Raw genomic sequence first — 23,078 nt, 5'->3', positions numbered from 1 at the left:
ATACATACACACACTTCAATTTAAACAAAAGTTTATGTATGTATGTATGTACATGTGTATGTAAGTAGTATGTATGTATGTACATACAAATATGTATGTCTTGTGTCTTGGCTGTGTGGACACCAGAGCCATCACAGACAGCAGCCCTTCCCACAGGACTGTGGTCTATCGAGCATAGGGTTGACTCACTGGAGTCTTTTTAGGTACTTACTTTCTCTTGTCTTTGTCTCCCCTGCAGCCCTGAACCATGGCAGATGGATTTTAACTGGATGTCTGTGAAGAATCGCCTTTAAACTGAAAACTCAACTCAAGGGGCAATGGCTCTCAGTTCTGGAGTCAAGGACAAATCAACATGTCTCAAGAACTTAGAGGAACTGTGTAAAATCAGGTTTTGCTCATAAGGGACTGTCCAAGCACAAGAATGAGAATAGTTTCCTTTAATTACATTCCTGGTACATTAGAGCCAGGTCAAAATTCTTACCATTTCACAGCCATTTATAAACTAATTGTGTCAGCCAGCTTTTTATTACTACAACAAAGAGCCACTTAAAAGGAAGAAAGGCGCACGTAGGCTCCCAGTCTCAGAGACTCCAGTTCATGACTGCTTAGCCATGTGATTCTATGAGGCAGTATATAATCCCATGCAGGGGTCTCACGGTGGAGGAAATCTCACCTCACAGTTGCTGGAAAGGGCAGAAGGACTAGGGTATTCCAGAGTCTCTTTTGAGAGTATGTCCACAGTAAACGGGCAGCTCCACTCCACCCTACTGCTTCAAGGTTCGACCATTTTCTAGGATCACAAAGCTGAGGACCAAGCTTTTAATATGCAGGCCCTGGAGAACAATTCAGATCCGAATTTGTTCCAAAGACAGACTTACAGCCAGTCAGTGAAATTGCTGGTTATCCATATACACCCAAGAGCCAACTTACACCCATTGGCTTGATGACCATGATGTCAAGTTTCTTTGTCAACTTGCCTGGATTTGGAGTGACCTAGCTGACACATGTCCTGGTTTATCTGAGACTGTTTGCAGAGATTCTTAAATGAGGATGGGAGACCCACTCTGAGTGCGAGCGGAACTATCACATGACCAGAGTGCCAGACTGAGTAAAAGGAAAAGAGCGGGGATAGTGACTGGGCCCGAGCACACATCCCTCTCTGCTTCCTGACTGCAGATGCCGTGTGATCAACTGCCTAGTTCCCACACCTTCCCTGCCAGCACGGACTGTATATATCCACAAACTATGAGCTCTTGCTTCATGTTGGGCATTTGCCACAGGGATAAGAGAGTAGTAAGGAATACAGCAACTAGTGAACAACAACAAAGCAAAACAGAAAATTACGTCAAAGCTATGGATAAACTGGAGTGCCTGCATGACACTGGTGGAAATCCAAAAATGTGTAGATGTCGTGGTAAACAGTATGGAGATTACTCACAAGAGGAAAGTATAATTACCCATGATCATGCAGTTCCATTTCTTGGAATATAACCAAAAGACTGGAAAGTGAGGTCCTGAAGAGACACTTCCACACCTGTGCTTATAAAGGGACCCAAATATCTCTATATTAAAGAAATAGTTAATACCTGGTTCCACACCAATGAGCCTTGAGCCTTGAGAATATGACGCTGAGTGAAACAAACCAGTCACAAAAACTCAACTTTCAACGAGAGTCATCACTGAGAACGTGCAGTCCATGGTGATGGAGTGATTGATGGGAGTTAGAAGGAATGGGTAGTGTTTAGTGACTACAGAATTTCAGTTTTGCAAGACGAAGACAGCTCTGGAGGTGGGTTACACAACAATGCCCATGAATGAAGCACTGTCGTGGAGACAGCGAGTACCTTTTGTGTTGTGCATATTTTATCATCATTAAGGTCCTTATGAAAGATGCTATGGGCCATGGACATAGGAGGACATGAAACCTCACCCAGAACACACATTCCGCAGAAAAACCACTTCAGGTGATGGAATATTGAGAAGCCATAGGCCATTGTGAATCCCAATTTCTCCTCCATTTCCCCTCCTGATGCGCCTCCTCTCTGCTTTTGTTCCACTCTTTCCTTACTAGTATAGTTTATTAGGCATGCTACTGATACAGGAAAGCAAGCAGGTGTTGATGTTGCTGTTTGTTTTCTTTTTAGAAATACCCATATAGAAGTAGAATATGAAAGGACTGGAGGGAGGATGAAGCTTGAGAGAGGGAGACAAGTGAGCCTGCTCCACAGATGACGTTCCATGCCTGATATGAGAAGGCAAAAACCCATGTCTAGGGAACTCATAGACTGTAGGGGAGACACAATTGATGCTATTTTTCTAAATGGTCTTGTCAAACCTCCTTCTAAATATTTATGTTTATAGCCATAGGCTTGTGCTGCTCCCAGCCTCTGTCAAAAGATCTTGCTTTGGTTTGTTTTGCAGTGGTAACAGTTATTGTGGGAATACATAATTGTTACTGTTCAAAGTGCTTAGAATAGGCAATTGTGAGTACCTGACCATACAGGGAACATCTTTATCACCTCCCCTCCACTCCCCCTCCCGTTCTATGGCTCAGGGAGTTTTGTCAGAAAGAATGTAAGAGCTAGAATAGGCAGGATTTCTGTGGCTGTAACATTGCTGTTGTACATATGAACTCATAGAAACAGTAGTTACCCACATAGTAGCTGCACGATATCAAGCCAGCTAAAAATCCTACCATGTAAGAGGGAGGAGCTGCCAACCTGTGGGCTGTTGTGGGGAGGAGAATTCACTTTTCTTTAAGAGTGTGGCCACTAGTAGGTTCTCCATGCTTCAGTGGATGGCCCTAATGCCTGTGTGCACATAAGCAGCACTAACTGTATACAGTGGGCTGAATAACCGAAGAGAGAGAGAGAGAGAGAGAGAGAGAGAGAGAGAGTTTGAAGTGAGGGCAGCAGAAGAGCAGATGATCAACATACATGTTACACACATGTGAAAATTTCGAAGAATACATAACACCTTAAGTACACACATATATAATAACTCCTCCTTAATTACTATGCTGGGTATAACATCAGTAGTCTTTCTGTGCTGGCTAGTTTTATGTCAACTTGACACAGCTTGAGTCATCTGGGAAAAGGGAATTTCAACTGAGAAAACACCCCCACGATATTGGCCTGTGGGCAAGCTCCCAGGGCATTTTCTTGATTAATGATTGGTGTCTGGTGGGCTCTGCTCACTGTGTGTGTGTGGCAGAGCTTCCCCTGGGTTGGCTGGTGGTCCTGGGAGCTATGAGGAAGCAGGCCGAGAAAACCATGAAGTGCAAACCAGCAAATAGCATTCCTCTGTGGTCTCTACTTCAGTCCCTGCCTCCAGGTTTGTGCCCCAACTCCCTGAGATGACAGATTGCAGTGCGAAATGGCAAACTGAAATAAATGCCTTCCCTCCTGAGTTCCTTTTGTCATGGCAATAAACGCCCAACAAAGATAATTTCTCAGCAAGCCTTGTCTTCTTTTCCTTTCTCCCCTGAGTTTCAGCTCGATGGGACTCTCTACCAGTCTCGCCTCTGTGCCTCAGGCCAAACCTCCCTACCCTGAAACAGAGCAGAATCCTGATTTTTATCTACCTAAGAGGAGCTGGAGGGCCCACGGGCTGTGCCTGTCTGCCATAAATCTGAGTCCTGTACCTTGGGGTAAAGGGTGAGTCACGTAGCTGAGAGGAAGCTTGACCCTGTCAGGGAGCTCTCGCTGCAGCCTGCGGTTCTTTTGTCACCACTGAAGCAAAAAAAAAAAGTGATGCTCACTGTGGTTTATGAGAGAGATGAAGTAGCATCATGGTGTTGACGAAACTCGGAGCTCACAAATGTCTGGCTGGCGCCTGGTAGACCTTTTTCTTCTCTGCAATTAAACTATTCTCAGTTCCAGAGGCTTCTCCACAGTGGCCCTGAAGCTTGATACCTTGCCTTCCCTCTCCCTAAACAAGAGAAGAAGCTCTGACCTACAAACACGGAGCGCGGCCTGGTGTGCAGCTGGATAACATTCCTGAGTGTGCTCACTGGCTCTCTCCAAGCAGGCTGAAAATTTGATGAAGGCTTAGAAACCAGACTGCCTGTATCCTCTGCCTTTGCCACATCTCTATGTAGAAAAGATGGACACAAACACTCAGGAAACGCCATGAATTCTCTACCTGGAGTCAGGACCCTACAGTTTCAAAGATAGCATGACACTAAGACACTGCCTGATATTACCCTCTAGGGCACACAGGGGACTCCAAGAAGAAATGGCCCACCCCAAGGAGCCATCTCTATTTTCCATTCACAACCATATTATTTCCCCCAAGGTTTCTCTCTCCAACTTTAAGAAATAACTGACATAAGGTCACAATCATTCTGGAACTTTCAGTACTGAAGCATTAGTGGGAAAATTGAAAGAGAAAAAATCACTCCGCTTTCTTGCTATATCTTCTTGTTCCAGAGTAGACTAAAGTGAGGTTCCCTAGCAACTGAGATCTCCATAAAGATCCTATAACGAATTCTAAGTCCCATTATCATGAGTCACATCACTTCATGCGCATAGTATCTTACATAGCTGCCCGGTTACTCTAAAACAGAAAGGTTACAGAAGTCAAGTCTAGTGAGTTCCAAACTCCATAAAAATCATGTGTTAATCTTGAGATTTGCCAGAAAGAAAAAACAAAACAAAACTTCACCATTTTGGGCAAAATTTGAACCAAGCTTTATTAAATATTAAATACTGACCAAGCGATGGACTTTGGTCAGGATCATTTCCTGAATTTCCCATCTGGAATGGCCTCAAGCCACTTTTTGCAGGGGCTTATAAGGACAAACCTATAGGCCACCATACTTTCCCATAAGGCTTTGATATTTCCCAAGAACTACATTTCCCAGCATTCCAGGAAGCTACCTAGTTCCTGGGCAGATGGGACTTACAGGTTAATTTTGAACATTACACATTACCCAGGAAGGAACTAGACACGCGTTCTCTCCTGAACGGGAAGAATCTCCCTGCTGTCCCTACATCTTGACACAAGAGAATGACTGGCTAGTCAAGAACTCATCCAGGTATGCTCACACCCTGATAGGGCTCTCCGGATGATGACTCCCGGTTGCTCATAGGCCTTACGGAACTTTACATATCTACGTCTGTTCCACAGAGGGGAACAAGAAACAGCTGAAAAGCACACTTCTTCCTCCCCTGACACAATATCCCTTTGTTTTGTATATTCTTTATGCGTGAGCATGACAATTCTTTTCTGAGCTAACATGTTTGAGCGGTAAAGAGTTGCATGGGAAAATGCAGAGATATAATTAGAATATCAAGGCCAATGAAACTAATCATTTCAAATTAAGCCCATACACAACTGTGGCTCCACAAAACCGCCTTTTCTTTTTTGCTTGTGGGGGAACATTCCAGAGGCATGGAGGAAAATCAACTGTTTTTTTCCGGGGAGTTGTGATGGTAAACTACCTCCTGCCCAGAATATACTTTACAAACCCTAAGTGAGCTAAACAACGCTTTTATTCTCTGTCAACACCCTTTCCTAAGGCAAATGACTATCCTTAACGTGAACAGGAAGTGTTGCTGGCACTCTGAACACAAGGAATATGAAACACCCTTTCCTATTCATGTTTCATTGGATCTAGCCACATGCTCCCTTTTGCAATGCCTTTGTCTCTTAAGAAACCATGGCAACAACAGGGTTCGGGAACATAGTGACTTCCTGATAGACAATGTGGCTTTAAGCCTGTTATCTAATTTTGTAAGTATGATTTGGGAAAATATCTACAATCAATCGTATTCGAAGAAACCAGGAGACGGCTGGGATAATGCGCTAGGTGGTAAATAACTATCAGTAACTACAGCACTGATTTGATAAAAAACCCCAGCAAGTCTGGACTTTGGACAAAACGAAGTATGTGATCAATGGATCACATTCCCAGATTTGAAGAAACTGGTCAGTAAGATGCAGTAGCCATCACGGATTGCCTGGCTGAGGTAGCAGAGCCTAGGATAAAGTCCTAGGTGTCTTTTTAAATGACCTTTTTTGCCTAGCATTTTGTCCTCACTTTTGTTGAACTACCACGCACAGTCTGTTGCCTTCATCTGCCTGTGGAACAATTATACCGACCACATGCTTAGACAGAAGGAACACAACGCCTTGCTTACTTTGCATCCACAAAGCTCAGCGAGGTGGAAAAAAAACAGGCATGCGCAGTGTCTTTCATGAGGATTAATGACGATGCTTCAAAGCAACGTTGGAACAAACACGAATCAATTTATTATCCGATGGCATTGAGAAAAATGAGAGATGTGGACCTGAATCTTAGGATGAATGCTTCTAGAGATGGCGCATTAGCAGTCTCTGAGCCGAAGTAGTGGCAGCCCCGGTCTCACCAGCACTCCACGTGATGGAGGGAGCAGCAGCCTTCAGCAGCTCCGCAGAAAGATGGGCTTGGTGCAGCTTCCAACCCAGCCCATATCCAGCTTCCAGTCTCTGGGAACACCTGCCACTTCCTGCGTTTCTCCGGCCTGTCTGACACTCCTGTGACCTTCTCTTAGGAATCCATTCTGCTTTAATAGACACACAGTAGTTTCTGCTGTGCAGTCTGGATATCCCTAGATATCCGCAAGTCCCCATGTCTTACCTCTCTCCAGGGAAGACTCAGAAAGCGAAGGGACACAGCCTGCTCTGTCAAGAGCATGGGTACCGAGAAATGAACGGAGTGACACACACAGTCAAATTCAACTCAAACTGAATGTGACAATCCGCAGTTAAATTGAAAAGCAACAAGAACAAAGAGTTGTGATGGCGTGTACTCATGACAGGTGTCACCGTGTGCCTTCAATAGCCATCTCTTCCAAGGAAAAGGAACTCTTACTACCCTGGTTTCTGGGATTTCCCCCAACGGCCACCCCCTATCACCCCCACTATCTCCCCATCCCTCTGTCTTCAGAATCTGAAACAAATTGACACCCCAGGAGTCACACCTCCTTCTACAAGCAGTTCACCACCTAGGGAGTGGTTGACTGACAGAAGGGTATAAAAACCCAAACTGCATCTTACCTATGAGGGGACTTGTGGCTTCTGGAGCCTTTGTTGGGTGCCCAGCACAGCTCAGCTTTGCCCTGGACCCAGGATCCCTTCTTCTCCTGAGAGTCCATTCCATGAGCAGGCCCTCACTCACATCCTTTCTGCTCTCTTCCTCATAGTTGAATGCACAAAGAACACAGTGACGGTTGATCCTATTTGACTACAGAATACCAAGAAAGCCAGCAAAACATTATTTATTCCCCACACTTTCGCTAAAAGGAAAGAAGACATGGCCGATGTGGTATCTGATGAGTGTGCAGAAGGGTCTCTCCAGTGTGGAGGTGGTGCATTAAGCAGACTGTGGAGAAAGAAGCTGCCTTCAATATGAACACCTGATCTACTTTGTCCTGTGTGGGACAAAAACTCAGAGGAAAGGCAAACTCAATGTTTTACATCAGACATAGTCTCTTCCTGCATGTCGATGTCAGACCTTCAGGCTCTCTGTTGTGGGCTCCCTAATGCACACCAATCAACACATGAATCCCAAGCTCTATGCTCTTCTGACTGTTTTCTTGTTCTGAGGCGTTAGGACTTGAACTGAGTGAGCCTCGCTGTTGTTACCTTCCACCATGAAGAAACAGAATCTGCTTAACCCTGTGAGAAACATGACAATGCTTGTCACCTCAGAAAGCAGAGCACAGATCTCATTAGATAGCCAAGTCTCCCTGGGCCTTGCTTGACTTTGAACTCCTAGCTAGACCCTGAATTCTATTCTTTATAAATTACCAAAAATTGGGTATTTTGTTGTAGAGACACAAACAGACTAAGGCAGGCCTATAGTCATTTGAAAATAGCATAGTCAGTGACTTACACAACAGAAATGTGTTTGCTAAGACTTCTAAAGGTTGGAAGTCTAAATCAAAGTATAGGCAGAGTCCAGCCCTTTCTGAAGGACTGAGGAGTGAGAAAAGATCTGCCTCTGGCTTTCTGCTTGACCTGAAGATATCTGTCTTCATGTTCTTATCCATTCTCCCTTTGTGAAAGATCTGTTTCTAAATACCCTCTTTAAATGTTTAAAAATTCATTTATTTACTTATGTGAGTGTGTGTGTGTGTGTGTGTGTGTGTGTGTGTGTGTGCGCACATCACATCACTAATACACATACTGCTACAAGCTTATAGAACTCACAGGACAATTTGCAGGAGTCTCTTCTCTCCTTCCATCATGTGGGTCCCAGGGATAGAACTTAGGTATCCAGGCTCTGCATAGAAAACTTTTACCTGCTGAGCCATCTCACCTCCCCTCAAATTCCCACTTTTTAAGACGATGCCCACTGTGTTAGATTAGGGCTCAGCTAATGGCCTCACTGTAGTCTGGTTATCTTTGTAAACAGCTTGTCACGTCCCTAGACCATCTGGGGTACCAAAAGCTAGAAAGCCAGTATATGAACTTGGGGGCAAAGCGGAAGACACAGTCTAGCCCATAACAGAGCCCACCCTGCAGCCATACTCAATTATGCTTTGAGTCTTCCCTGAGACTCAGTTCAGTCAAGATATTTTATTAAGCATGGAGAGAAGGAAGGATGCTCAGGAAGGCTTCCTTATGAGGTCCCCAACACCAGTTGACAAGATTTAAATCAGGGAAAACTCAGGTTCCCAGGCTAGGAGGGAAAACATAAAGTGGAGAGCCCATTGGGCAATCTGCATTTACAAGGAAGCTATTTATTACACATAGTTGCTTGATGAGGAATGTGGCTGATAGCCCAACCTGTCTCTGGAAGGGTGTCTGGGAATCCAACATAATTAACCTTCTATGCTTCATAGAAGTTGTAATTAATATAACTCAAAATTAATAGCAGTATGATGATGGGGAGATGCGGAAGGAAAAAGGCACAGGCAAACAGGTGCTGGCATTTTTACTAGAAATGGATGGGTTTTATTTGTGTGCGTCTGTATTCTTTGGTTGACTGGTACAGTGGCTTTCCTCTACACGCACACATACAATGCTTTAATTGGAAGCTGTAAAGGTGAGGGTGTAGCACTGTGTACACAGAACCATTGTTTGAGCAAAGCCTGACTGGTCAACATTTTGTGTCGGGGGACAGGACAACAGGACATGTGTGCTACAGAGAAACCTATACGTAAGTGCTCAACGGCCGCTCACAGCCTGCCAGCCAGCATCTGAGAACACAGGTTGGTGTTATAGTCTGTATCTTGAGTCATCAAAACCCTGTTGGGATAAAGCATTTGAAGGAGCACAAACAGGCAGGATTACAATTTGGCCCCAGGCCCTCAGTCCCAAGAACACCGCCTTGAAAACATCAGAAAGCTACAGGGGCCTGAGAATCCAGCGCAAATGTTCTCATGTGCCAAGAGAACCTAAGACAGCTATTTTCACAGCATACTGGGACTTGGCCAAGTTCCAGAAACCATCAACCAAGTAGCCTGCCCCGATACTTCAAAGGAGGAACTTGCACTGATAAATCCTGTCCCACACTTTCTACAGCGCTCACTTAATCTTGAGGTATATGATACCACAAGAGTGAGTCACCAGACTGGAGCCTCAGGCATATCCACAGGATGGGGAGAAAAAGAAAAGAAAAAAAAAAAAAAGCTCTCACATCTGTTGTCTAGGATAGTTCTCCTCTCCCCACTCCTTGAAGCTGTGCAAAAAATTAAAAAAAAAAAAAAAGTCATAGGATACATGAGTTAAGGCCTAGTTTACCTACACAGAGCCCTCAATTGTAACAAACTCGGCCCACCATTTTTAGTCACCACAGTTTGATAAAAAAAAAAATAATAATAATCACCAGAAAGTGGGTAAGTGAGGGCGTACAGAGCCTGTACATTCTCAGGTTCTGTCGAGTGACTCAGGACACCTCTCAGCCATGTGACAAGGCCAACTCTTTCTTTGACAGGTTCACACCTTTCTCAAGACATATGAAAACTTGAAAAGCCTACATACTTGAAAATCAATTAAAGTTCAAAAACTACTCGCAGAATCTCCTAAAAAGGGGGTTGTTGGGAGAGCAGTAAATTGCTTGTCGAGAATACCCAAGGCCCTCCGTTAGACAATGATAACAAAAGCAACAACAGAAAGACAAATGTATGTAAAAGGAGACTGAGGTAGCAACCGGGGAGTGCCGAGGCTAACAGTGGAAGGAAGCCTTCGCTTTCCTCGGGAGGATGTGATAATGATGGTGATGGCAATGGCTTTGCTATAAATTCTGCACAGCTAGAAGTGTTCATGGTGCTGTCTGTTCAGTCAGCAAACTTCCCTCCATCTTATCATTTCTCTGTGGAAAGATAATGAGAAAGGTCTTGACTCTCTGTTGGGTCAGACAAGCAGGTCAGCAAATTCAGAATGGGTAGGAAGTAGCCAACGTAGTGGGAGACAGTTTTTGTGGATGTGAGCGCACACGTGTGTTTTCATTTGGCTACATTCTGTGCAAACACATACCTCCCCCGACAGCACTCGCTTCTTGAAGCGCCTATGCATGCGTCCCAGAGTGTACACTGTCCAGATGAAGTGTACATCTTGTATGAAGATTCAATGTGTATGAAGATCCTTTTCCAACAACTCTGACTGGTTTTGTTTAAAAACCTTTGCTTTCACTCACAATTTCATTTATCTCTCCTTGGTCCCCAGTTCCATCCAATTAGATACTGGGGGCACCCCTCCCTCCCTCCCTCTCCCTCTCTCTGCCACTACATCTCCCAACATGAAAGAAATGAGAAGTCACCAATTACAAGTTCCAACATAGCTCTTCTCAGAGCTGATGAGTGGGATTATTTCAGAATGGATGGCCAACAGTGTGGCCTTCCACTGACCAGGGCCACCTTGATCATCATCTAAGAAATAAAACCTGTTAAGTTTTAATCCAGGTGGTCAATTAACCATAATGACTAATCTCTCAAACATTTGAAATGTAAATAAATAAAATAACCAATAAAAATGGAAAAAAGGTTTATTTAGTTCACAAGGTTTTTTGTTTTTGTTTTTTAACATTTTTATTTAATTTTATTTATATGAGTACACTGTAACTGTATTCAGACACACCAGAAGAGGGCATCAGATCCCATTACAGATGGTTGTGAGCCACCATGTAGTTGCTGGGAATTGAACTCAAGACCTTTGGAAGAGAAGTCAGTGCTCTTAACCACTGAGCCATCTCTCCAGCCCTAGTTCACAGCTTTGAAGGTTTATGATCACAAACCATACTGACCAGGAAGTGTCCTGCCTTCTGACTCGCCTTCAGAGCTGCTGGGGACTGGAGTAAGGCGGAGGTCATCAGCAGTCTGACCTAGCTGTCAACCCTGTGAACCCAATAATGGTCCCTGTGGCAAGATGTGTTCATGCTGCACACCAGTAAATGCAGGGAAGAGCACCGCAATCGGCTGTCCAGAGTCTCACGGCCATGCCAGAAAATGTGTGCGCACAGAACATTAAATGGGCTCAACTGGATAGTTTTAGGAATATGTATATACATATATGCCTGCAGTTGCAATTGATTTTTTTAAAAAAAAAGAAGCCATAATTTTGAAGGAGAGCAGGAGGGAGTGTATAAGAGAGTTTGAAGGGAAGAGAGGGAAGGGAGAAATGTAATCAAATTACAATCTCAAAGATAAAAAACAAAGAAAAAAAAGACATGAAGTTGATGGGGAAAGTAGGGAGGTGGGGTCAGATCTGAAAGGAGTTTCGATAAATGGAGGGAGGGAGGAAATGATCAAAGGACATTGTGTGAAATTCTCAAATAAAAGATTTTTAACAAGATCATGGCACCCGAATACGATGCACTTTGGTTGAGGGCTTGAAAGGTTTCAATACTCTCTCTCTCTCTCTCTCTCTCTCTCTCTCTCACACACACACACACACACACACACACACACACACACACACACACACACGAGCTTGCAAGCCAATCTGAAATGCCTATTAACATAAAACATCGGACACTGGCCACCAGGTTCTCCCAGCATCCCTCAGTCTCTACCTGTTACAGAGTCCTCCTGCTTCTCATACTCTACCCCCTACTCCAAACTTCTCCAGCCCAGGAACTAGTCTGGGCTGCCCTTCTCTGTGCAGCTCTTCCCTATACAACGCAGCCATGTGACTATGCCAGTCCTTTTTGGCCCTTTGGCCTCTTGTCCTCTTGGCCACTGTTCTTGGCACCCTTCTCTCTTCACAGTCTCGTTCAGTTGGCTGGTCATGTTCACTCTAGAACCTTCCAGATGCCTCTGCCTCTGCTATCCCTCAAATCTACAGCAGCCCTTCTCCTCCATCACATCTAGGAGCATTATGGCTTCCTTCTATATCTACTTATTCATTTATTTATTTTCTTCCAGTGAAAATGAGAAGCATATGTGAGAAGGAAAGCTAACAGGACCTGACAGGAAACAAGACTGGCCTTTGCTCTTTTGTTTGGTTTTGGTTTGTTGTTGTTCTTGTTCTTGCTGTTCTTGTTTCCAAGACAGGGTCTCCCTAGGTTGCCCAGGCTAGCCTTAACCTTGAATTCCTGTTGCCTCAGCTTCCTAATTGCTGAGAGTAGAGGAACACTCCGCCATCCCTGTCAGGGTCTTGCACTTTTGTGACAGCTTTTCTTGCAAGGACTGAGGTATCATGAGAACTACCTTATTCTCACCCAAGACAACACCTCCAATGGCCTCCCCCTGGATGTACCTCCTGAAAGTCCTACAGGGTTTAATGTTGCAACATTGGGAATCAAACTCCTCCCACATAAGCCCTTAGGGGAAGGGAGAGGACACCCAAGCCACACATATGCCGCAGCTAAGCCAGATAGCACACTGAAGTCAACATCCTAGTTGCTAAGCAACAGAGATTGCTCATGAGAACACTAAAGGGTAGAAACTAACTTCCCAGGGCACACAGGGCAGAGCTGGTATCTAAGACACGTTTTGACTATTTTATCACTGTAGAGTCAGGAAAACCTTGACTATTGCTATCTACATGACTTGTGGGGATTTTGTTGTTTGTTTATTTGTTTGTTTGCTTGTTTGTTATCTAAAGCCCTATATTAAGTGGTATTAATTCAGCACATGAACCTATTTCTATCTGGCCATTTTTCTTGAAAAAGACATGTCACAGGACCCACAACCTAAGGCAAAGTCTTGCTTACTATGAGGTTTTTTTTTTAAATAATGTTTTATTATTCTTTGATAATTTCATAGTGGTTTTGATTATATTTATTCCTGTCCCCCAACACCTTTCAGGTACCCTCATCCTCTACCTCCCTACCCACCCAGCTTCACCCCACACCCTCTTTCTCTGGAGTCCAGTTTTTATTGCCCCACAACTCCTGCTGGGGGCCTGCCCTGGAGTGTTATTGATATGCAGGTGTGTAACTGTCCCACCTTTAAAGAAAGCTGACATTAACAGAGACTTGGTTTATACTGTTTTCTTTTATTACCAAGAAGTTGATAGTTTCAGAGTTTCAGAGCTACCAAGCCTGCTATAAATACGTTATACACTTCAGCTTGTCGGACAGAATGTTAAGATCATCTTGGGTTGAGAGAGGGGAAAAAAGAAACTCAAAATATAAATTGTTCTTTTTTCCCCCCGTAATGAATATGCTTGTCTTAATGACAGCACAGGAAACTGGTTGTTTTGTTGCTTCTAAGACAAGAAGCTAACATTCGCCACCTCATCTCCCTGTCACTTCAAAACCAGAGGAGTTTAAACGTTGTTTGACCTGGTAGCTGTCCCTCCTGGGCACACAGATGGCTGCGGCAGTTTCTAATAACTCTGGTACTGGAGCAGTGTTGCTCACGAAGGGAAGTAAACAATAGGAGAAACACGATGTCTTGAATTTGGGGGTAGGGGGTGCTCCATTGTGGTGTCTGAGCAACTGCACAGAGAGCACTTTAGAAGAAGGTATGACTCTCCAGCCCCTGGACACCACATTATTTGCCACTCACTCCCAACCCTGCCACCTCCAGGTACAGTGGCTGTGTTATTTTGGTTATGCACCTCACAGAGGCAACTTAGGGTGGAAGGGTTTATTTTACCATACAGCTTCAGGTATAGCCCATCACAGTGGAGAAGTCATGACAGCGGGAATAATGAATGAGGCGGCTGGTCACGTGGCATCCACAATCAGGAAGCAGGAGTATATGCCCAGATCCCATCCTCCTGCTCATTCAGCCCAGGATCCCAGCCCATGCAACAATACTCTATGTCTCTTATGCCTCCGAATCTAACCTAGAAACTTCCTCAGAGATGCGCTCAGAGGTTTGACTCCTAGGTGAGTCTAGAGTTGGTCAGGTTGACAACATTTGCCAGCATGGTAGGCCAGTCCTTTCTGGGCTAACAAAACATTTATCCAATTCCTCTTTGTTCATTTATCAGATTCCTGTCACTACTCTTGCTGCTGTGTCTCAGTAAACCATGAGCCCCTTTAAATCAGGACAACTGTCTAATTTATCCTAGCATGCACTCAGCAAAACTCAGATATATGATAAATATGTATAGACTGATAATTATTAATAAGAAGTAGAGACAGAATAAAAGGCAAATGTGGTCCCCATGTTTAAGTCATTCAATGACAGCATTTCTAGCCCTTTAAATAATACGTTCTGTACAGGTCACTTTGGGCCACCTTTAGTGCATTAGTTAGTAGTACATTTGGCTACAAAACAAATATCTGACCAACCATCTTAACCAAGTGGGGATTTATTTCCTGACATGAGAAATGTGGGAAAAGTGGTATTGATGTTGAAGATTAAAGATGCATTATTTTCAGCCAGGCGGTGGTGGTGCACACCTTTAATCCCAGCACTCGGGAGGCAGAGGCAGGCGGATTTCTGAGTTCGAGGCCAGCCTGGTCTACAGAGTGAGTTCCAGGACAGCCAGGGCTACACAGAGAAACCCTGTCTTGAAAAACCAAAAACCAAAAACCAAAAAAAAAAAAAAAAAAAAAAAAGCATTATTTCCAGGACTTGAATACTGTGTTGAATTGTCACCCCAAAAATAGTTCCTAAACCTCCATGCCCTCGCTACCATATTGACTTGAGTGCTCTGAAACCATGAGCCAAGATAAATCCTCTGATGTTAGGTCCAGCTTCTGAGATAGTCATAAGTGTTGGGAAGACAGGTTCTAGCCACATCTGTCTCTCTTCTAGATTTCTGCTCATATCTGTGTTGCCAAAACTGTCCCACAGTCAGTAATATATCCAGTTACACAGATGGATGACACAGGGTAGGGAAGCCAGAACAAATTGTCATGGTTGGTTTAAGCCAAGCATGAGCCCTCGCTGGGGCCCCATGGATGGTTTCACAATGCCAGACTTCTGTAGGTAAAGAAGAGGGAAGGACAAGATATTTGGCAGCCAACTGAGGCATTGGCAAGATAGAAAATGGCTCTGCTCTCAAAGCAGAACGTCATACCAGAATGAGAATCAATAACAGCAGTAATGGGAATCTTACCTAGTTCATTTCAAAACCTGGTGAAATTTCAATCTAGAGGCCATCTGACCCACTGCCAGGGGAAGGCTGGGACCATGCCTATGCAGCAATGACAATGCCACTATGCAATTAGTTCAGATCTCTTCAACAGGAATTCTCCCCAGAGTCACTCAAAATCTGATTACATGATACCCTGTCCACTTAAGAACAACCTCTAGAACAGCAGTTCCCAACCTCTGGGTTGTGATCCCTTTGGGGGTCAAACAATCTTTCTACAGGGGTTGCATATCAAATGCCCTGCAAATCAGGTACTTGCATTATGATTCCTTACAGCAGCAATATTATAGTTATGAAGTAGCAATGAAATACTTTTATAGTTGGGGGTCACTATGACATGAGGAACTGTATTAAAGGATAACAACATTAGAAGGCTGAGAACCACTGCCCTAGATGGCCACAGGCACTAGTCCTGGGAGTCAAAATCGACACCATCATTTTTGAAAGGCAGTTTAACATTAATTAATTGTTCCAGAAACATACTCAATATATCATTTAGGGAGGCACTACTGGGCCAGGTAGTACTGAAGCAAGATAGCATTGTTCTGTCACATGTGAACCCATGAGAAAGCATCACAAAGGCAAAGAGCCTTCAGGACAGAAGGGAGGGCAAAGACAGTCTCCTGGGGGCATTCTGGGGAGTCCCAGGGTGTCCTGGGGAGACCTGAGGAGCCATGGGGGTCCTGGGGAGTCCTAGGGTGTCCTGGGGAGTCCTGAGGGGCCATGGGAGTCCTGGGGAGTCCTGAGGGGCCATGGGTTTCCTGGGGAGTCCTAGGGTGTCCTGGGGTTTTCTGGGGATCCTGGGGGTTCTGAGGGATCCTGGGGGGTTCTGAGGGGTCCTGGGAGTTCCTGGAGGGTCCTGGGAAAGGAACCAGCAGTCTACAATCTGCCAATGCAGAGGCACAGTGAGATGCTGGCTGGGGGTGGGTTGGAACTCAGCTCAGGGATGATTTAGGGTAAGGAGAATATTGCCTCTGTGTGGGAGAGTTTGATAAGGAGTGATTGCGGGCATGAACTCTAGAGGGGTTCATTTGTACGAGAAAAGCAGTGAAAGCAAAAAGTGAAAAGCACGCTCCCAGCTAAGCCTTTGCAATCTCAAAGAAGGAACAGCTCTGGAAAGGCTGAATCGCTATGAGCCTGTAAGTGTTCGAATGCCCAGACACCAGAAATGCAGAAAATAGGACGAGTCATAGCCCTGGGTGAGCAAAGCCTCCTATGTAAACCCTGAGGAACACAGAACCCCCTCCCGTTAAGGGTGTGCATCCTTCTGATGCAGCCATTTGATTTCAAGAGCCAGGGAGATGCTCGGCGGGTAAAAGGTGCTTGCTGCCAAGCCTGATCACCTACATTTGATTCCTAGGACCTGAACGGTGAAAGGAGAGAACCGACTTTTGCAAGTCATCATTTGACCTGCACATGTGAACTGGGGGATGTGTATGCATGGGCATGAATGCGCGTGCGTGTGTGTGTGTGTGTGTGTGTGTGTGTGTGTGTACATGCTCACGCATGCACTCATAAAATAAACACATTAATATATTTTCTAAAAATGTAAAAGCTGCAGAGAAATAAGTGTGAGCGGAAACATACCCAAATGTTTCTACCAGAGGGTAAATAAACACTCAGTTGGGGGGTGAGCAAACAAATTGTGGTCCATTCATATCCTGGGACATGAATGGGAATCAAAGCAAGCAAGCTGTGATGCGGTAAACGTTAATGAAACTCATAAACCACAACGCTTGAACGAGACAAGGATGAAAATGACTCCTGTGTTGGGATGTTCCTTAGAGAAAGCTCCCGCACTGGGAAGGGGAGTTAGAGTGTTGGGGTATGCAGGTGCTCCAGTTCTCTTGCAAAGGGAAGCTGTGCCCACTACAAGATGCAAGCAGAACCAGCCTCTCTGGGAGGAGGGTCTCTTGGGTAAGATGAGGGTTTCTTGGGCACTTGGCATAGTCTGGTCCTTCAAAGGCAGTGGTTCTCAACCTTCCCAATGCTGCAACCGTTTAATACGATTCCTTGTGTTGTGGTGACCCCCTCCCAACCATAAAATTATTGTGTTGCTACTTCCTAACTGTAATTTTGCTACTGGTGTGAATCACAGTGAAAAGTCTAATATTTGGGATATCTGATGTGTGACCCTCCAAAGGGGTCATGACCCACACAGGTCGAGAGCCACCGTTCAAAGAGATCAGTGTAAACTTGATGTTCATTTTGTTATACTGTGATTTCTGTATGCATACCATATTTGAGGACTTTTAAAGAGGAATAAGAAAGATGGAAAAGAAAAATATTCTAAACAGAATGTCTGGCCTCCACGGGCATATAGCAAGTACTTACACATAAAAGATACACACGTAGACATGAATAAAAGGAAAAACTAGATCTTAAAGCTAATAGCAGCAAAAGAATCCATTTCAGTAACCAAGAAGGTTCCTCTACATATGGAGGGGCTTAGGGCGCTACCTTTACATGACTGATGGCCACAAATCTATGGAGAGCTGTGGCTAGAGACAGGGGCCCACCATCCCTTCAGGGTTTTCCGGGTTTCAAGCCTTAGCTCAACTGGGAACTCAGCTGCCTTTCACAGTCCCACACAGCACTGACTGGCACTGTGATCCTAATTTCCTTTTTTTTTTTCAAGTGAGGAAGAATTATAGACTTCCTTGAGGATGGGAAGCAAAGAAATGCACCAGGGGTAATTACATCCTGCCTCCTTCAGCGTCGCTCAGGGTTGCAAACTGGATGCAGACTCTTTTTCTCCCAGCATGCCCCTCTGCTCCGTGCATTCAACACCTGCAGGTAGGGGGGCCCTCCACCAGCAGCATCTTTGGAGGCCCTGTGAAATGATTCCCATACCCTGCCCCCCAGCACCTCAGCTTGGAGTCTAGGGTGTGCTCTGATAACAGCGGAAAGTTATTTCCTCCGAGTTGAATATTTACTTTGTGTTGATTTTTCCTAAACACTTAAGAACAGCATCTGACAGGAAAGCCCAGGTTCTCAGAATCAGAAGGGCAGGGGCATTTCTGATCACCTCAGTAATGTGTATTCCTCTACCCCACCTCCACCCCCACCCCACCCCCAGTGACGAGACTGCTCAGAAATCTGATGGGCGGGGCTGGAAATTGGGACAATGAAGTAAACACTTGCTCTATTTGTTAATATTTCTACAAGAATTTACTTAATGTTAAATTAAGAATTTAGAGGGGGGCTGGTGAGATGGCTCAGTGGGTTAGAGCACCCGACTGCTCTTCCGAAGGTCCAGAGTTCAAATCCCAGCAACCACATGGTGGCTCACAACCATCCTTAACGAGATCTGACTCCCTCTTCTGGTGTGTCTGAAGACAGCTACAATGTACTTACATATAATAAATAAATAAATCTTTAAAAAAAAAAAAAAAAGAATTTAGAGGGATCGACAACTGACAGACTGACTGACAGACAGACAGACAGACAGACAGACAGACAAGCACAGAGTGTGGAGGAAAAGAAACATGCTGATACTAAAAGAGAAGAGAAGCGGGAAAGGCAGGAACACCCCGCCATTGTTCATCTATTCCTAGGTTAGGTTGTCTTCGCCCCCTCCAGCTCGATACTGTTCTTCCACACCTTTAATTACATGGATGGATTGCATACGAACCACCAGTGGCCTTGTTCTCACTGGCCCTAACTGCTAATGGGCTGTAAATATGGCCTTTAAAAACTAACCGGGGCTTGATGTGGATTTGTGTTCACCTATGTTAATGGCATGCCAGGGAAATAGATTAGCTGCCTGTCTGCCTGCCTGTGACTCGCTACACTGAGCATTTTAGCCCTGACCTGGTTTGGCCTCCTCCAGCATGGTAGAGAACAGTGCCATGGCTATATGCAAATCTAGGCTTTTATGATCCAAAGACAGACTGCCAAGTAAACAAAGCATTTGTGAAAGAGCTCCAGTTACCGTGTGGTAAGCAGCTACAGCCCTAAGGACTCTTTCTAGCCCTCCGTGAACAACTTCGGAGGGAAAAAAGGTAGACTTTTTTAAAGGGAAGGAAAGAACAGAAGGGGAACTCCAGGCTCCGGGCAACAAAGGCGTTACAATGTAATTAACTCCCAGACTGGGCTCAGTGATGGGGCGACATGGCTTCTGACTGCCCAAAGCTTCCTCTTGTCTTCGGCAGGAATTAAAGTCTACATCTGTGTCAGGAGGGCACTCAGACTATTCGCTGCCTGAGACAACCGGGGAAATCAACCCGCTTCAAGGAGGAAGGCTTGTGACATAGCTGCTCTCTCCAGCATGGCTTGCAGGCTGAGCGGAGTTTACAGGACGACTGTTGGATGTCTGAAGTAGACTGAAGGAAGTCTGAGTCTGGGCCATTTGGGAGGGAACGTGATGGAAATATTTGCCCTGGGCTTGGAGAACCTATTTGTTTTGACGACTGCTGCTGCTGCTGCTATTTTCCTTAAAGTGGAAGATAGCAGGACTGGAAGAATGGGAGGCCCTGTCCTTTGGGTCCCGCCTTCTTGCACATGTGCAAGAGAAGAGACGCACGTTGTATATTAGCTGTGCCTCGGACAATAGAAAAGCCATCCTCAGTGCCCTTCCTCCACTCAGCTAAAGAAAGCGTTCATCTCCATAACTCTCAATCAAATTCTTAAAAACTGTGGAGCTAGAAAAGACATTTTCCCTTATTCCACTGGATATGTTTAATATTGACAAAGAGAAAGACAAGACACTTGTGACTTAACAAAGTTCTACATAAACGTGTACAACTGTATCTACTAGATTTTCACCTTAGTTTGAATTTTGATCTTCCTCATTACAATACAGACTTTTCTGCGAAGAATTGTCTACAAAACCCTAGTAAATTCTAATAAAACAAAATGCCTATAAAATTATAAATCAGGCTATTATTAATTTACGCCACTGTGGTAATATTATATTTACTAGATTTATTTTTAGTTTTTAAACAACTATAATTGTAATGCAAGAACGTGTTCAATGTTAAAGATTCTATTTCAAATTCAGTAAAATACTTCCTATGTGGATTAGCTCACACTTAACAAATGTGTCATACTCCATAAATACACCACATAATTAACCCATAGATACACCACACTTAGCAGAAAAGGTCATCTAGTCAGCGAGAATGTAATTAACAACCTGAAAGTTGTTTCCCCATTTTTTAACTCAAACCAGCAGCTCACACAGGACAATAAAAACGGAGGCACTTCCAGTTCTGTTTCTTTGTCCTTCGGGGTCATTGTTTCAAATCTACTGCTGTAACACAGGCAAACACAGGCAAGGGGCAGTGTGAACTCCGAGGCTTCCAAACCATCATGAGCAGACTTTCCAAATGAAAGCAAGCTTATTTCGACACAAGCAGGCACCCTTTGGATTAGCATCCACGAAAAATATACTTTCCAAAAGACTTATAGTAAAACGTGCTGATTTGATACATTTATGTATAGCCACATAGGCATCATTCGATCCTAGTAGTAATGACCTCTATTATGCACTAGTTAAATTGCTAAATTTTTCTCCAAGACAATAATATTTTCTTCCTTTAAAAAATACTTATCTACATTTTGTGTGTAGGAGTGTTTTTCTTCAATGTATGTATGTGCTCCACAGGCATACCTGATGCCTAAAAAGGCCGAAAGAGCATGACTGATGCCCTGGGACTCAAAGCACGGTTATGAGCACCCACGTAGGTGCTGGGACCTAGATACAAGTCCTCCGCAAGAGCAGCAAGTGTTCTTAACCACTGAGCCATCTCTCCAGGCCCCCCAAATATTTCCTTATTACACTATTTAGAGTTGGTGATAAGCAGATCCCACGTCACATGATCTTGTCATTATTTTAACATTCGATGATTTGTTCCTCTGCTGGTATTGGGCAGCCCACTCCAGCTGCCCCGCCCTTGCTGTGAATCCGGTAAACCCAGACCCATGGTAAGCTTAGCATGAGCAGCCTAGGCAGCCTCTGGAGACCTGAGCTGGGTGAGGAGGGCAAAAAGACCTGGCCAGAAGTCACCCATGCTGGTATCAGGATCTCCCAACCCAGTGATATCACATCTAGGTGACAGGGAGACCCTCACACCTGTTGCCAAGGCAACAGTCACCATATTCCCAGAATCCACTTGGCTTACCTCCCACCTTTACCTGTGGTTATGGCACTATCCATATAAAAGGAAGATCTCTCTCTCTCTCTCTCTCTCTCTCTCTCTCTCTCTCTCTCTCTCTCCCCCCTCCCATATGTTCTCAAGTCTGGGTGGGAGGGGCTATAAAGCTTATATTTGTAAACAAGAAAAAATAGGCTTCAAGGCCAAAGTGACTTATCCAGTGGCCCACTGATTTGTCCAGTGGTAGAATCCAGATTAAAACCCAGATGTGACGGCAAATCATGATCATAAAATTGATGGCATCTAAATCAGCTAAGAGACGTATCTTTGAGGAGGTCTGTATCGTTTCCAGGAAGGACTGTCTGAGGGTAGCAGACTGTTCCCCAGAGTGAGGGGTATCAAATGCAAAGTAGCCCAAACACAAAGAAATCACAGGGCGCAGCCCTTTACTGCTTGCTTGCGCCCCTTCATTTCTGGCCGTTGTATGGATCTGTTGCTGTTGTAGCTGCCCCAGCTGCCTCCGCCATCCAGCTACACAGGGCTAGGCTACTACTGAAATTCTAGCCTCTTCAGCATTCAGGCCATTGTGGGCTACCCAACCTATACAGCTGGAAGTCATATTAACAGATCCCTCTTGATAACATCTACGTCTATTTGTTTATTCACTCCAGACCTCGGCTTATTCACTCCAGAGCGCCACTGAACTAGGTCTGAACTCTGACCTGAAGGGGGCGTAGCAGAGCCTGTGGCCGGCACGGGAGCAGGCGCCATGTTAAGGGCCCCACTGCTCTCCGATGAACAGATACATACATCCCCAGGAATCCTTCAAGTCAGCCACACCTTAGAAACCAACTCAGCCTCAACAGAGGCCTGTCATGTGACCTAGGAGCTAAACCGAGTTTCACTCTCTAGTGATTTCTGGATGGCTCCTCCCTCTTTCCCACATCTATCCTCCATATTCTGTCTTCTCAATTCTCCTGTCTTGCTTAATTTTTAAAATGTGTATTTATTCATTCCTTTATTTGTGTGTCAGGTGTGCACCTGATGGCCATGGAGTTCAGAAGAAGACATCAACTACCCTGGAACTGGAGTTAGAGAATGTTGGGAACCTACGGGTGGATGCTGGGAATTGAACTCAGGTCCTCTAGAAGAACAGCCAGTGTTTTTGTTTGTTTGTTTATTTTTTTTGTTTGTTTTTGTTTTTGTTTTTTTGGCTTTGGCTTTTTCGAGACAGGGTTTCTCTGTATAGCCCTGGCTGTCCTGAACTCACTTTGTAGACCAGGCTGGCCTCGAACTCAGAAATCTGCCTGCCTCTGCCTCCCAAGTGCTGGGATTAAAGGCGTGCACCACCACGGCCCAGCACAGTTGGTGTTCTTAACCACCGAGCCATCTCTCTAGCCTGTTACTTCCTTTTTAACCTACTTCTTTAACAAAGTATCAGTATTTTCAGTGAGCGTGTTGGAGCTATCACATTAAGTTCCAAATAATTTCTCA

The 23,078-nt window shown here is 44.6% G+C and overlaps 2 long non-coding RNA genes across 3 annotated transcripts; both read left to right on the top strand.

Annotated features, from left to right (window-relative positions):
* Window positions 1–4,875: 4,875 nt before the first annotated feature.
* Gm41029 lies at window positions 4,876–10,982 on the top strand. The gene is made up of 2 exons (XR_873825.2): window positions 4,876–5,038; window positions 7,188–10,982. It is a non-coding gene; the product is annotated as a predicted gene, 41029 (long non-coding RNA).
* Window positions 10,983–16,302: 5,320 nt separating this feature from the next.
* On the top strand, window positions 16,303–22,701 carry Gm41030. 2 transcript variants are annotated; one of them, XR_001781023.2, is made up of 3 exons: window positions 16,303–16,625; window positions 18,125–18,282; window positions 22,618–22,701. It is a non-coding gene; the product is annotated as a predicted gene, 41030 (long non-coding RNA). The 2 variants fall into 2 exon arrangements; XR_873826.3 differs by lacking the exon at window positions 22,618–22,701 and adding an exon at window positions 19,641–20,356.
* The last annotated feature ends 377 nt before the right edge of the window (window positions 22,702–23,078 follow it).

The sequence above is a fragment of the Mus musculus genome, chromosome 13 (genome assembly GCF_000001635.26).
Source record: "Mus musculus strain C57BL/6J chromosome 13, GRCm38.p6 C57BL/6J".
Taxonomy (NCBI): domain Eukaryota; kingdom Metazoa; phylum Chordata; class Mammalia; order Rodentia; family Muridae; genus Mus; species Mus musculus.
Note: the sequence above shows the minus strand (reverse complement) of the source record. Positions and strands in the feature narration are given on the sequence as shown.